Source organism: Anoplophora glabripennis, unplaced genomic scaffold, assembly GCF_000390285.2.
Source record: "Anoplophora glabripennis isolate ALB-LARVAE unplaced genomic scaffold, Agla_2.0 scaffold126, whole genome shotgun sequence".
Taxonomy (NCBI): domain Eukaryota; kingdom Metazoa; phylum Arthropoda; class Insecta; order Coleoptera; family Cerambycidae; genus Anoplophora; species Anoplophora glabripennis.
In genome coordinates, this window is record NW_019416477.1 from 975127 (window position 1) to 990979 (window position 15853).

General features: G+C 31.2%; 1 protein-coding gene across 1 annotated transcript in view; it reads left to right on the top strand.

Annotated features, from left to right (window-relative positions):
• Positions 1-15853, top strand: part of LOC108906185 (laminin subunit alpha-2) — a 110667-nt gene that overhangs the window by 25203 nt on the left and 69611 nt on the right. The window lies entirely within an intron of this gene.

Genomic DNA, 15853 nt, shown 5'->3' on the forward strand with positions numbered 1-15853 from the left:
CCTTTCCACATATCTTTGAACGTGTCCTTTTACTCTTATAATTCACTTCACTTCACTTTCTCTTATTCACTTATACACCTTATTCTACTTTCTTTACATTCAATTTTATCTTATACTTCAAAATATTTTTTTATTTTCTCATATTATTTGCCCTTTCTAATAACTACATAATCCTTGTGTATTCTACTTTAAATTTGACACTTTTCTGACATATATTTTAATTCATCTACAAATCGTCTTTTATTTTTAATATCATTTATTACCTCTTATTCTAACTTATTTTCTATCTATTTACTAATATGATAATCAACTCAATCATAAATTTTAAAATAATAATTCCAACCATTAATTTTGCCACTTTGCCTTTTACATAACGATTTAAATTTAAATTTTACTTTTATCCCATTAATATGGTTTCATCTCAATATATATGAATAATATTATACATATATGAATATCTATTACAAAATAGATATGATAATTTGTGCAAACCTTTATTTGAAACTGATTTTCACCTATGGTGCGCTGCTAACTCTAGAATCGCACAAGTTTTGGTTGGAGGTGCTTTAACCCAATCTGTGAGAAAATTATCTGCACGTCAAATATCCTACACTTTGTAATTCCGACGCTTAAATTTATATCCTCAATGGTTTTTAAATAACTAATCAAAAACTGTGTCCCTTTGTTTCCTTGAAGGATCATAGAACTTATGTTCTTGTTCTCTTGTTTGTTTTCTTTGTTTATTTTTGTGTACACTCTGTATATCTGGAATAATTATATTGATTTAATTTAAGTATTTCTCATATTCGTATATAGTTTCAATTTACCCTTGAGTTAATCAAACAAAAAATATGCTGTTTGTATGGCACAAAATCTCCTCAGACTTAATCTTCGTCTGCATGCGTGTTACTGCGAAATCTATTATTATGACAGATCGCATGGCAAAACCAAACTTTATCAGCGAATATATTTAAAAGAGCAAAAGGAGTGGGTAGATGTCGGTCATGAACATAGCACTAGCTATGTTTTAAAATAATCCTTAAATGATGACAATGACATATTACTACATAGTCCAGACGGTATCTGTTTCAAAGAGTCCATATTTGGGTGAATCGTATATCCATGGAGATTTTTGGCTTTTTGGCTTTCAAATATCACTAGAAATGAAAATTTTTCTATGCGCATAAAAAAAACGTGGGCTTAACTTTTGGCAGCACAATATGTTAAAAAAATTCGAAAATTGTCATATTTTTCTTCCTATTTAATTATGTATCTTTTCAAGAGTTGATTTTAGGCGAAAATGGAAGAGGAAAATTTTTGTAAATAAATTTTACAAAATATGACTAGTTACAAATCGAATGAATCATGATTGTTATTGTAAAAATCGAAAAAATCGCCAAAAATGGAGTTAAAAAACAATACATTTTAGGGGATTTTTTTAGGGTCTTTAAATTGGGTATAGGACCTTGGTTCAAGAAAACATATTATGTAGAATCATCGCACCAAATTTCATCAAAATCGGTTCGATAGATTTTGCATAATAATTTTGCAATCCAGATTTTGAAAAAAAATTTGCAAATTTTCAAAATTTTGCACAGCAAAAACCAAGACCCTTAGATACTTGAAAATTTAATCACATATAGAAGGGCTCTCAAGCTTTCAAACGTTTTTTGAAAAATTCAAATCCGTCAATTAGGAGACCTCTGGCTACATAGTACATACATACAAACATAGTAACACAATGAGCAAGTTAAGATTTTTACTTTTATCGTACTGGCGACAGCTGTGTCTGCATATTTTAAAAGAGTTTGCAAAATTTCTTCAACGAAATTAAAGATGAAGGCAATACGTACGCAAACTACACCTTTTCCAAATGTATTTCAGAAACGGTCAATAATAATTTCGGATAGCGTTTCAGATTAGACAATTCCAGTTCAGAAAATGTTACTTAAATTTACAGACTTTAGAGCTCATTTTATTAAACGAATTTCGAATAGTTATTTATATTACCTCCAACAGATTCACTCTATCGTAAGGGTTATTCACAAAACATTCTACTCCTCTTACCTTTTTTACTTTCCTACGTAGAAAAAATGGCAAACAGCAAAGTTGACGGAATTTTCCTGATTTAAAAATTATGTTTAAAAAGCAATTGAATGTTGCATTTCAGAAATACATGCAAAATTTATATATTTTTTGACAGAACACACCGTATATGTTTACATAGAATACTTCCTTCACAATACAGCCATTTGATAGAATTATCTTCAATAATAAGAGATATGTTGCCAAAAGAATTTTGTTAACATAATATTCTTTTGGTCATATACAGGGTGAGTCATTAATAATGGTACACAGCTTAATGACAGATTGTTAACGTTAAAATATAGCGATTGAGCCAAACATGCCTTAATCAATTGTTGCTCTCTTTCGTTCTACAGGGTGTTAAAATTGAAAAAATATTTTCGATTTTTTGCTATATTTTAGGTAGGTACATATGAACCAATTGTTTTGAAAATTTGTAGATTTACGTTTTTTTGGCAAATACGAATATGCCAATAGTGTTGGGGTCACGTCTAGGGGGCACTAGTTATACTGCCCTATCAATGTAAAAATATGTCTAACGTTTTGTATTTTACGATTTTGAATTTTTTAACTAGAAAATATTGAACTATGTTCAATTATATATAAAATAGGTATACTTGTTACAAATCGATAAACTCAACCGTTTTTGAGATACTGACATTTTAAGTTTTTGAGATTCGACGGGAATTAAAGTAAAAAAAATATTTTTTTTTTCAAAGTAGTAGGCATTGACATCATAAATTGACAGCACATTATACCCAAGAAGTAAAAGGACATTTTAATAGAAATTTCCCACACCGTTGGATTGGACGCGGTAGCGAAGTACCTTGGCCTGCACTTAGCCCTGATTTAAATTCGCTGAATTTCTCTTTGGGGGCTATCTTAATTCTCTAGTTTACAAAGACATTATTAATAGTCAAGAACAACTATGGACAAATATTCAAGAATCAGTTCATATTATCAAACAACATAGAACTTTATTTTTTAATATCAGACAAAATTTAAATAAGTGCATTGAAGTCGCTGGTGGTTGCTTTGAGAATCTTTTATGATTAATAATTTCTTAAGATATCATGCATAAAAAAATTTTCTGTTGCTGTAATTGTCTTAAATCTTAATTCGGGCTTGGTATCTTATGAATTTCCACCGAATCTCAAAAACTTAAAACGACTATATCTCGACGGTTGAGTTTATCGATTTGTAACAAGTATATCTTTTCTATTTACAATTGAACATAGTTCAATAATTTCTAGTTAAAAAATTCAAAATTGTAAAATTAAAAAGTTACACATATTTCTACATTGATAGGACAGTATAACTAGCGCCCCCCACACGTGATACCAACACGGTTTGCATATTCGTATTTGCCACCTCATTAAACGTAAAACTACAAATTGTCAAAATAATAATCGGTCCATACATACTTAAAATATAGCAAAAAATCAAAAGTATATTTTTAACTTTAACATCCTGTAGAACGAAATAAGGCATATTTTTTACGTTAACAATCTGCCATTATTAATAACTCACCCTGTATGTTTTATCACTTTATCAGTGAGAATTGTGAAAATTAATTACAATACAGAGAGTGTGTAGCTGAGGCTGTGCCGAAATTACGTGGAACTTTCGGTAGAGGAAAGCTCAAACACAAACAACTGTGAAAAGATTAGTTGCCAAATTTAAAACAAATTCGGTTGCAGACAATAAAAACAGCCCGCCCTCGTACTATCTGTTCAGCCGAAAATATTGGTACTATGGATAATAGTGTGACGGAAATTCCCGTTACCTCAATGCGCCGTCGGTCAACAGTTAAAAAAACACAGTACAGTACAATGTATAAGTTTGGCTTATATTTCCGAAATACAACATTCATTCAATTGTTTTCCTAAGTACAGTTTTGAAATCATAAGCAAGTTTCCTACAGCATTAACTTATATCATTTTTTGTGTTATGTGAATAACCTTCTACATAAAATCAATATTTGGGATAATAAAATTCATATTAATGTATGATATCAAATTCAAAACTTAATTTAACTTACACAATTTCCCAGATGTATTTCAGATTATTCAATTTTATTAGATTAGAGATAAGGAGTAGTTCAGTTATGTAACGTGTATTTCAGAAAGCATCAAATGTATTTCAAAATACAACAAAAGAACTTAAAACAAAATTCAAATAGAATTTCATCGCAAAAGTCACAGCGACATTAAAATCATATTATGTCTCATGTACAGTAAATTTAGCAACTGTCAGTTACTAAGAATTAACAACTGCCTTATATTTTCTAAAATACAATTGAAGTTTTATGAAGCTGAATCGACGACTGCTCAAATTTAATTTACATTTTCATTTAAATTCATGTATACTGCAATTAAATTTTTTTTGAAATGGTTTTAACGAATTCGGAAAACATTTGACACATTCAGAAATACATTTTATGTAATTTGAAGAAAAAACAAATTCAGCGATATACATTTTATAAATTCTACATCAATAGAACTGACTATTCTAAAATACAATTGATATTTTACGTCATTTTTACGTTTACATTTTATAGATACATTAACGATAATTTTAATAAAAAAAATGATCAGTAAGACGTCACATGTTAATATTTAAACATTCATTGATATCGTTCTACAAATAATCTTTTGTTTCTACCTTGGATCATTGCAAGAAAGATTTTAATAATTTTTTTTTCTTGGTTCACAGATAATGGTAATTATATTCGCTCGGTGTTTGCTCGATGATAAAAAAATACCTTCTTAAAAGCAAACGTAATTTAAATATTTTAATCGTTATCTCAATGCAAATAGAAGTTCCTGTTGCTAGGCGCGTTGGATGTACAGAAATTAATAAGGACCACTAAAAATTGAAACAATCCATGTGATTCGTCTTATTGATTAAAGAGTCCAATTACGAAACTTACCTTACGCATTTATCTCGCTGCGCGAAAGTTTCCAAACGATTGGTATGATGGATGGAACATTAAAAATTCAAGATCAATTTTTAGAGATTCTACCTGCGTATTCATATAGTTCAATCAACTTTTTTTTTTGAAAGCAATGAACGTGTCGTATTATGAAGTAGCCGCTAACCGTTTAAGTTGTCAATTATTATTTATGAAAGACAATGATGAATAGAGTCCATAAAACTCTAAAATTGTTTGCCGTGGCCGGCGTATGTGTACACGGGGGAACATCGATTAGATTTATTGCTCGAGTGCAACGGTGTGTTCCTTTTTTATTAAAACCTTTCCTTAAGATATTTATCTTATAATTTGATATTTCACTGAAACTCAATAACTGGGAATGAGTTATCGCACGGCCAACTTAGATAATGGCCACGTTTAAAATTTAATTGGAGATAAATATGGGAATGCCCATGCCAGTGAACCAAGGAAAAGTATCATTTAGCAATGCCTTATCAGGAGATAAATTTCTACATTTGTGATGTTACTTTTATGACATGATACTCTAAATTTGGAATCAGTTCATGAGATTTATTAATCATTTACACATACTCTTTATTCTTGGTATACGACAAATCGATAAAGGGAGACAAAAAATGCGATAAAATCATTTTTCAGTCAAAATAAAGGATAATCATTTTTTGATACATTTCTTATGTCAAAATTGTTAACCACATTATTAATTTCATTATGTATATTAATTACACAGTCCCACAAAAAAAAAAAGTGATATGTTCCAAAGATTAGACCCATGTATTTTGACGCGCTGAATCCGAATCCGGAGCAGCATTACTCCATCACCCTCCATTTTTTTAAATAGCGAAAAACCACCCTTAACTTCAGAAAATACCGAAAATCTCACTTTTGAGGAATCAGAATTAGGTATAATTGTAGAAACCGACTACAAATGACTGCAGGGCCATGTTTACATGTATTTTAGTACGCTGAATCCGAAACCGTATTCAAAATTGCTCCATCGCCACCCAGTATTTTTATATCGACGAAAAACTACCCTTAACAATCCCACTGTAGGATGGTACAGCATTTCGCACAATAGTAAAAAGAGAACAGAAGTTACTACAGGGCCATATCTATATATATTTTAACGTGCTGATGCCGAATTCGAAGTTGAAATTACTTTATCACCTTCCAGTATTTTTATACCGTGCAAAATAACCCTAAAATCTGGGAAATTTCTCCCCAAAGACAGATAGAACTTCAGCAATAAACATCGTTTCCAAATAAAAAATTATGTTTCTTTTATTCCTTTTTCCTTTTGTAACGAACTCTTTTATCTTCAAATGATCAATGCATCTTTCTCTTTTCTGTGTTTTTGGCTTGTTTTTTCTTTTAAGTATTCTAGATAAATCTACTATCACCTTCCTTGATACCGACGCTCCGTTTCCTTGATATCGTGGTAAATCCGCTCACCCTTTCCTTTGCTGTAGACCTCGAGGTTCTTCGGAAAGTAGTGTATCTAATGTATGAGTGTATAGTAAATGCAATTTTAAGTTCATCAGACAACTGTTTGAAGTTTTCCAACAATTCCTCAACTAAATTATGGTAATCCTCACTCTTCTGATTCCCCAAGAAATTCTGTGTAACTTTCTTGAAACTTAGCCATGCTGCTCTTTCAGTACAATTCATTGTTTTTATAAATTTATCGAAAATATTTTCCCACTTACCATAGGAAATCCTTTATTNTATTTTAACGTGCTGATGCCGAATTCGAAGTTGAAATTACTTTATCACCCTCCAGTATTTTTATACCGCGCAAAATAACCCTAAAATCTGGGAAATTTCTCCCCAGAGACAGATAGAACTTCAACAATAAACATGGTTTCCAGATAAAAAATTATGTTTCTTTTATTCCTTTTTCCTTTTGAAACGAACTCTTTTATCTTCAAGAAATCTGCCATCACCTTCCTCGATACCGGCGCTCCATTTCCTTGATATCGTGGTGAAACCGCTCACCCTTTTCTTCACTGTAGTCTTCGAGGTTCTTCTCGGAAAGTAGTTATCAAGTGTATGAGTGTCTAGTAAATGCAATTTCAAGTTCATCAGACAACTGTTTGAAGTTTTCCAACAATTCCTCAACTAAATTATGGTAATCCTCACTCTTCTGATTCCCCAAGAAATTCTGAGTAACTTTCTTGAAACTTAGCCATGCTGCTCTTTCAGTATAATTCATTGTTGTTATAAATTTATCGAAAATATTTTCCCACTTACCATAGGAAATCCTTTATTTCTGGAAACTTTTCTCCTAAATATCCACAACAATTGCCATCTTCGTCCAAAGCTTTAATGAACTATATCATGAGACTAAATTTGATATAGAGAGGTGGAAGCAAAATATTTGAAGGATTACTTAAGGGTTCGCGGATGATGTTTTTCAACCCTGGATGGAAATCTGTTCTTTTTGGTCGTACTTACTGTTCATAGTGATTCTTTCTATCTGTAATATCCCATAGATATAAGAAACAGCCGTAAAAGGTGTGTTGGCCTTCTTCTTGTTTTAAGAAATATAATTTTCCAACTTTTCTGTATTTAAGGGCGGTTTTTAGCGATTTAAAAAGAATGTAGGATTGTGGAACAATTCTAGCCAGGATTCGGACTCAGCGCATCAAAATACTTAAGGATACATGAGTCTAATCTTTGGAACAGACCACTTTTCTTTGTTTGTGAGACTGTGTTATCGCATTTCTAGACTAGATCAAGTAATTTGTTTGTTCAAACAAAAATCACTCTGTGTATCTCCAAATTTTGGCCTCAGGACTCTGACATTGCAGTATGTAAAGTTCGTCATGAAAAACCCTGTAATACGTAGTAAAGAATAGAAATTGTGTAAATAAGAAGTCTTCTAAAAAATATTTCTAATATCATTTGAATAAACAGAATAAAACTAGAAATAATACAGTTTTTTTAGAAGAAAATAAAACATTTATTTAACCTTAATAGTTTAAAATAAATATTTCCAGAAAATCATAAAATTGATTCAGTTTTGAGAAAAAAGTAAATGGAAAATATCTAAATTCGAATGACCCACGTCAAAACGTTCAACGTCAAACGTTCGCAAAAATTTGTGCATTGGAACTAATTTTCTAGCAGCAGTAAAGAAAATACACAAAGAGTTCTATGATGACGATAAACATAAACAATTCGAGTTTACGATTCGTAAATTTTGAATTGACGTTTAATTGCAATTAAATCCAATATATTGTAGATTAAATTTACGTCAAGTAACTAACCGCTACTATTGGCCTTCTATGACAATGCCAACTTAATAACATGATAAAACAACAAAATTACTATTGCAAATGTAATGGATCGGACTTTAAAACACATATTTCCCTTTTCTCTAGTCGTATTGGTTTTACGTTTTCTTAATTATTGAGGGTCGAGCTAATGACTCTCCAAATTGATTCGCCACTCTCCAAACCTATTAGAACGAACAAATATTTTGATTTCATAATGTGGTTTGAATTTTTTAAGTTGAACATGGCGTATTATACAGAGCCTTCATAAATGATCACAAGCCACGTCACTATCAATTTTGTTTGGAACAGTAATTTTATTTCCTTCGTATTGGCGAATTTCGGCAAAATTAAAAATGATTAAAACAATAAGATCAAGATTACATTAAAACACAACATTCTGTTTCCCCGACTGTGATTGGTGTAATTTTTTCATGAAATTATATTCAACCAATCAGTGATCGCATTATCTTGAGCGTAGGCGTAACTATTTGTTACTGTTCATTGTAAATGAATCATTTATATAGGTAATAGTTAAATTTTCCTAGGACTGCTTATTTATTTAATTAAACAAGATTATGAACAAGGCAGATATAAACCCCTCAATTTTCTTTATGTGTTTATTATTGTTTATAACTGTATCTTGAAGTACAATTCCTTCTGTTACAATCAATTATCGTAATTATCTTCGAGAAAACATTAAACTGCGGTGATTTAGATTTTTAAATATACGAAGAACATTTTCAATTTACTGGCAATAATATTTTCAATTAAAACTTGTCGTACTATGTTTATACTTAATCATTTCCTGGTCTTTAAATTAATTTTAGATACCAAGTCGCTTCTCAGTAATAGTTTCAGCTCGATTCATAGTCGTCGTTTATGAGGTCACTAAAATTACAACAGGTTAGTTGTTTATTAGCTATTACTTTATGGTATGACAATATTAAAATAAGGTAACAAACAATTTATATCTTTCAACTCAATGATTAATGACTCATTCAATAAATCGTCTGTTCAAGTCCTTGCTTCTGTGTCTCTTACTTATTTACGACATTTTACTATTCATATATAAATATTTTTTCAAGTTACCTAGCAAAAATTTGGATACTACTATATTTTCGTCTCAGTTTATTTGGTTACGTTTCCACATATGAAAAATAAAGTAGAGTAGAAATTAATTAAATGAATCCTTGAATTAAAAAGATCGATAGAGGATTATTTCTGTATATAACTATTTTTGTCTAATCAAAATTCAGATACTGAAAAAATAAATACATAAAAAACACATATCATAATATATCTCAAGCTTTAGATTAGTTAACGTTTCGAAAAATTATGTTGTCATTTTAAAAATTGAAAAACTGAGTTCAAATCAAATGTAAGAGTTTACGAGTATATATTTCTTTAATGAGTGAAAGATTTTTGCTCATGCAAAATTAGTTGGGAGAGTAGAATGAGGTCTCGATATCGTTCAAACATCGCCTCCCATCCTTTTCATTTCCTTAAAAAAAAAAACGGTTAAACTTTTTCTTAAAATGCTACTCGATGCAATTGAGATCTGTTTACCAATTAAAACTAAAACGCAACGTAATTTCAAATCTAGTGATACTGCCTGGTTTACTCAAGAGCTTGTCACTATGAGAGAAAAATAAAATTTCTTAAGTGTCGTGCATTATCAGCAGTCAACCCCCATGTCCAGGGAAAACTTCAATTCCTATCGCAATAAGTATCGTCTTGAATTATCTAAAGCCAAAATAAGCGCCAATGATAACTATATAAATACATCTACTAATAAACAAGCAGCAATATGGAACCTTATAAAAAATATAAATGACCGCAGTTCACCGATAAGCGATTCATTAAACACTACTGACTTTAATACTTATTTTTCCAATATTTCAGAGCGTCTTTTGAGTGAGCTCCCGCTTCCCAACAAGTTACCTTCCAAATTTTTAACTGCCTCGAGATCACAAACGACTTTTAAATTCAGAGAGTTGTCTTTTAATAAAGGGAGAACTATTTTAAATAATTGAACAGTAAAAAAAAAAAGAAAGGATGCTTACGATTTGAATGTTGCAATCTTGGAAACTCTTAAAAACATCATAATTTTTCCACTATTTAAATTAATTAATCAATGTATTAGCTCCAACGTATTTCCTACAGCTTTGAAGTTATACAAAGTTATTCCTGTTTTTAAGAAGAGTGAGACCAGTATCTCTTGTTCCTGTTCTGGCAAAGGTTTTTGAAACTGCCTTAAAACTGTAAATTGCAGAGTATTTTGAAAACAATAATTTATTCCATTCTAGTCAATACGGTTTTAGGAACAAAAGGTCAACAACTTTAGCTATTAACCAGTTGACTACGATTATTTTAAACAATTTCGAATCAAACAATGTTGTCAGTGGAAATTTTTACGATTTGACGAAGGATTTTGACTGTGTTCCACAGAATCTTCTTAAATAAACTAAAATTTTACAATTTTGATGACAATAGCGTGTGACAACAATATGTTTTTTATAATTCTTGTTCTTCACACCTAATAGAAATAGTTCATGGAGTTCCCCAAGGCTCAGTATCAGGCCCTATTCTATTTCTTATCTATATCAATGATTTCCCAAATTGTGATATAACTACTGATTTTATTTTATTTGCCCAAGATACTACCGCTTTAAAGTCAAATAATAACTTAACTAAAACAGAGGATCAAGTGAATACGCTATTGCTAATAAAGGACTGGTTTATTGCTAATAGATTGAACTTAAATGTTGACAAAACTCAATCATTGCTTTTTACACTTCGCCATATCAATACTTGTGATAACTCAAATAGCATTAAATTTCTTGACACTAAATTGAGTTTGGGAAAAACATATCAATGATTTATCCGCACGTTTATCTAAGAATATTTTCCTACTGTGTAATTTGTATCGTGTAGTATCTAAGCCTGTACTCATGTCTGCATATTATGCTACTTTTCATGCAACCATGACTTATGTAATTTTGAAATGGGGTTATTCGTCTCACAGTGATAAAATTTTTGGTTTACAACGTAAATGTATTAGCATTATGGCTGGAATAAAATACAGAGATGATTGTCGGGAGCACTTCAAAATGCTAAATATTCTTACAATGCCGTAAGTTTACAAACTTACATAAAAATAATGAGAATAGATTTGTTCGACAAGAAATTTTTTATTTCCACCACCCAAGAGAGAGACACAATATTAGGCCAAAATTTCATAGATTAGCGAAATCCAGAGATGGCACAAATTATTTTGGCATTAAATTCTTTAATAGACTTCATCTGAGATTCGATCACTAAATTCAGACTGTTTTAAGGCTAGAATTAGAAAATATCTTAAGAGAAAAACGTTTTACAATTTTGATGAGTTCTTTGCTGACCAGTTTTTAGATATACATATAATGAATGTTCGTAATATTTACTTTTTATGCAGTTATATTTATCTGAATGTGTTTTTTAGCATTATTGTAGTATTGCTTATATGTTGTAACTTTCGTGTTTTTCTTTCTGAGTGTAAACATTTTAATGTATCGACACCAATAAATGATTTCATTTGATTTGATTGATAATAATAGGATCAAGCAGAAAGTTACTAATAAAACCAATCCACACGCTTACTCGTATACTAAGTTAATAAAGAAAATGTCTTTCCATAACGTCGTGGGCATTTTCTTCTGCATAAACGTGCTGGTTATGGAAATGTATTATCACGCGTTTTGTTTTGTTTGTTTGTAATAAGAATTTTCTTGTGGCACTACTATCTACGGTACTGTATTGACGAAAAATCTGCGAGAATTGAAGATGAGCGGCAGGATCAAGAGGTAGTTGTTTAACTGAATGAACAACAAAAGGATGAAGTAGTTATTTGAAGACTACTGCGTTCTGTCCCTTTGGAAACTATAGACTGCTTCTGTATTAATCTGATGCTGGTTTCCAGAATTTCTTCTTATTCCAAATTAGATGCTCGATTTTGACGAGGAGCTTTACAGATATTTCTGAAAGATTGTTGATTTGGGATTGGACATTCGGATATCTATCGTGACACACGCGCCAACTTCTACGACAGTTCTCGCATCAAAATCCTAGAACTAATAAATACATCGATTTGTTTGTCAAAACTATATCCATTAATGATAATTCGTAAAATGAATGACAACTGTAACCAATGGTGGCTCTTATCAAACAAATATACATTAAATACGTTATTTTGGAGGGAAATTTTTAACAAACCCTTAATCTTTAAGTCAAAAAAAATAGAAGCTACGTTCCCTTGCACTACGCAATGCGATTCTAATTTCAAACAAACACGTTACATAAATGCTCTCAAAAAAGAAATAACAAATTGCTCTAACCAGTACTATAGTTGGAAATTATTTATGGAAAAGTTATCACACACAATAGGTACTTTAAAATAATTATTACAGCTACTATGAATGCAACTAGTACTTCCAACAGTAAGATTAAAAATGAATCACAATATTTTATAAATTCATGGCATTGCGGTTTAATGTTAGACAAGAAAGAAAACGAAACCTTGTATTTAAAAAACAAACACGCTTTCTATAATTTGATATTACTTTCACCGGTTTACAATAGATTAACTGTATTCGATTACAACCTGATTTACACCAAAAAGTGTTGATGGCGCCCACCACCTCATGAATAACTTGTAGCGAAATAATTAATTAGAATTACGCTCACGCTTCATTGTAGGCGAATTCAGCGGTAACTAGGACCGATGTGTTTGCCTGCTGTGAACAATCCGACTCACTTTTAGCTTTTATTCCGACGATTTGCGACCCCCGACACCAAGAGGCTAGCTGGGCCTGGCCATTTACATCGTCGCAGGTCCAAACGTTTATTTTGCGGTGTTCGCATCGTATTATATTCTGAGAACACGGAAACGCTATTAAATAAAGCACACAGTGTTTTCGAAGTCACCGCGTTTTGAGTTATTGTACGATGTAGCCCGATGTGCAGAGAGAGCAACAAGTCGGTGATGTACCGCCTTACACGGCGAGCGGATAAGGAAAATAAATATAAGGCACTTACGTTAACAGGTTATTTTTTACAAAAAGTCGTAATAACCTTGTTCCCAAACAGCCCGGGTGCTACAACAAGAGTCGTTTCTTCCTTTTAACTTTATTACAAAAGCAAAATAAACAGTAAAGTTTGCAGAAAGTGAATTGGAAATAACTGATTCATAAAGAGTCACACTGAAAACTGTTAATTTAATTTGTTAACATAAAGAGCTTATGATGCTAATTCAATGATCATCAAAATACTCTATTTCTCAGGATTTCAAAATATTTGTTAAAAAAAAAAGGACACTGATATAATATCCAATATATATAGGAAAGCGGTATATACTTGGAGATTACTTGAAGATGAATACGAGTATGACACGTGTAGAATAGAAGTCCAAGAAGAAAACATGGATATATCTAAGATTCTATACATATTTACAAGAAAAATTAACTAACATTTTAGTTAAAAACAGATTTAAAGCAGTCAAGATCATTTGAAGAGACATCAAAGTAATTACTTTCAACTGGAAATGCAAGTACATTTAATTTTTAGTAATATTTGTGACACTAGTTTGTTAAGGCTTTTGAGTTTAAAATAACAAACGTTCCAAAGTTAAAACATGGACTAAACAATTTTTAAAACTAAATTCCAAATGAATTCACGAAGATGACATCGAATTAACAAAATTTCATATCGAACCTGATTAGCCCTTTGAAGGTGCAGCTATATGGAAAATACAATGGACCTAAGAAAATCTGACTTGACCTGAGAGGCCCTGAAATGAATGGTTGTACAAGCGGGGTGTAAATAAATGATACATTACTGATTGTACTCGAGCCGCTAAACAATCTTAATTATTATTTTAGTTATATTGATCCAAGCTTAATTAATAAATTTGGTCAGAATAGCTTTCTTAAGGATAAAAATATAGACAAATTACTAGGTTACTCAGCCTGAGAATCTTTTGTTACGATGGGTGTCCCTCAAGGGTCCATCCTCGGTCCACAATTACTTTTATTATATTTGCCAATGATTTGCTCAAATCAATAAATTATCCTAACTTGCTGGTAACTTATGCAGATGATATAAACGTATTATTTAAATCAATTAACGTTATGGATATTGAAATAACCGACGCAATATTTAAGGACCTAGCACAGTGGCTAGAGAAAAACAAAATTGTTTTAAATTTATACAAAACAAGAGTTTTAGCTCAAAAAATTAATTGTAATAATATGTCTTAAGACGGACCAACAATGGCAAATGATTTTGAACAATTTTTTCGATCACAAAAACCCTAGATACGTATAAAAATTGATCTCTGCAAATGTATTACCTGTGTCAAAAATTAACCTCATCTTATTATGGCCTAAGTCCCTAAACAGGCTAGCCCATAAACATATATCTCCCACTATATTATACTAATTTTTCATCTTATTTACGTTATGGTATTATTCACTTGTATTATGCAAAATACAGATACATAAGTGGTGTATAGAAAATAGTCTGTTATGTTTTTGCTCACATGCTTTTATTTACAAAAAGCAGCTTAAACTATTCATATTACACGTGAAATAAACAAATGCATAGTTTTGTAAGAAAGGGGTTTACTTCAATGACTGTTGTCCATGCCTCTGAAATTCGAAATTTAAAGAATGTTTACATATTTAAAAAAATAATTAAACATCATATTATTAATATCCGGCTCTACAATTTAGATAAATATTTACTGAATAATATTTCACATACATTAAGTAAGTATTAATTAGATATAGGTATGCGTTTGTCTTTGATTTTATCTTTTCGATCCAGGATGATGTATATTTGCATATTGTACTTTATTGGTGTTTTTTATATTTTGTGTGTTTTCCATATGAAAATAAAATGGAATTATTACAATTATCATTGTTGTTATTATTATTTAAATATGTATGTTATAAACTATAACAGGAACACCCACCAATTGCCCGGATGCAGGGTTGGATATACGATGGGCCAAAGGAACTGGAATTCTTCCACACGGAACAAGTGGTTTGGTTATGAATACTATGCAAAGGATTTAATCAGGAGGAACGTAAAAAACCAACGGTCAGGCAGACTGGTATAAGGTTATTTGGATGTTTTGGTAAAACCAAAAAATTAACACGATGCAACACTCGCTTAGCTGATAGGGCGTGAGGAACATCGAGACAATAAGAAGGCTTTAAGTTAGTCAAAGTATACTCGTCTGCAATTCTTCTGCGGCATTGCTGGTTGCGTATATGTATTTAGACAATCGAATAGGAGTGGATGAAAGATAAAGACCAGTAGTAAAAGCAGAACACCTCTAGACAAAGGCAAGCTAAGAACCATCGGGGGATTGACGGGGAACTTATTGAACCAAAATCACATTTCAACTGTTAACCAAATCAATATCTGAAATAAGACTGAGGAACCATATGAGCAATATTGGCTTGAAAGCAGACAATCTATCCGCCAGATCCGGAGG